Genomic DNA, 1,302 nt, shown 5'->3' with positions numbered 1-1,302 from the left:
TTTTTCACCTTCTTGGCTTTAGTTACTTTTGAAATGGAAGGTATAATAAACAACTATATTCTTATAAAATACCTTCTAGTCTGAACAGTTCTGTTTGAACTGTTTGTCTCTCTATGATCCCTTGTAACCATGATTAGTTTTGTTCCAGTAAGACAATCGATGCTGTCAGGGTAACATATTCTGATTGGTCTGTTCCCACATGGAAGAAGGGTAAAGGCTCAGGTAGACGTTTGTGCCAGTAACACCTCATTTGGGAAAATGTCAGCTAAAGAAGATTAGAAGTAGCTCTTAAGCAATGCTTACTTTGAATCCATTAGGTCCACAAAGCTAATTAAGTTGGATTCATAGTACTTGAAAAAGCCATCACCTTTGGACCTATCTATGAATAATTGAGAGTACAATCAAATTCCAAATAAAAAGACTTAAGATAGTCAATGACAAAAAAAAATTGCAAATGTGAGCAATTTTTCCACTATTCACAGAATTTTATGGAAATAAGATTGATAGCATTGTTAGGAACAAGAAGGTTTCCTTGTTTTCAAGTAGGCACCCATAGATATAAGCCTGTATAAAGATTGCATCATTAACTACTTAAATTTAGAAGATACTACATGATTCAGCAGCACTTATACTCAAATTACAATACAGAGATTAACATGGCACTTGCACAAGGGTAATATGAAAGTTTGAGAAGCATTCCATATTTTTCATTCTTCAGATGCAAGAAATGAAAAACAGTTATTAAAAAGTTGATTACAAAATTACAAGTGTAACAAAACACGTAATTCATATAATTAAATTTCGTTTGACATCAATGTATTAAATCTTCACCTCAGAAAGGCGTTTACATAGCATAAACTTCACAAAACTTCAAATTAGACATTGTTATTTTATCCCAAAGAAAGATAATATTAAGACCTAGAAAAAAAGGAATCAAACTGTTTCTATATGGAACGTAATTGGAAAGGACACATTAATGAACTTATGTATTATAAAGTAATGTAGATTTCAAAGTATATATAGGAGAAAATAAAATAAATTATGAACATTATGCAAACATAGAATATAGAATATTTTAAAATATACTTTTTCAGACAAGCACTAGAAATATTTTAGTTTCTGTCCTACTCATTTCAACAGGTAATTTAAAATTATTTCTGATTTAAAAAATCACAAACTCTGAAGAAATCATTATACATGTATACAAAAACTATTGAATACATTTTGACATCCAATGCAGGCAATTCACTTGGAAGAATTCCACGGAATCCATATTTACAGTAAAATATTGGTGTTGCTGGG

At 30.3% G+C, this 1,302-nt stretch overlaps 1 pseudogene; it reads left to right on the top strand.

The window, feature by feature from the left end:
- Window positions 1-611: 611 nt before the first annotated feature.
- LOC138831509 (U6 spliceosomal RNA) lies at window positions 612-708 on the top strand (annotated as a pseudogene).
- The last annotated feature ends 594 nt before the right edge of the window (window positions 709-1,302 follow it).

Source organism: Dipodomys merriami, unplaced genomic scaffold (assembly GCF_024711535.1).
Source record: "Dipodomys merriami isolate MVZ:Mamm:240054 unplaced genomic scaffold, mDipMer1.0.p SCAF_1982, whole genome shotgun sequence".
Lineage (NCBI taxonomy): Eukaryota > Metazoa > Chordata > Mammalia > Rodentia > Heteromyidae > Dipodomys > Dipodomys merriami.
Note: the sequence above shows the minus strand (reverse complement) of the source record. Positions and strands in the feature narration are given on the sequence as shown.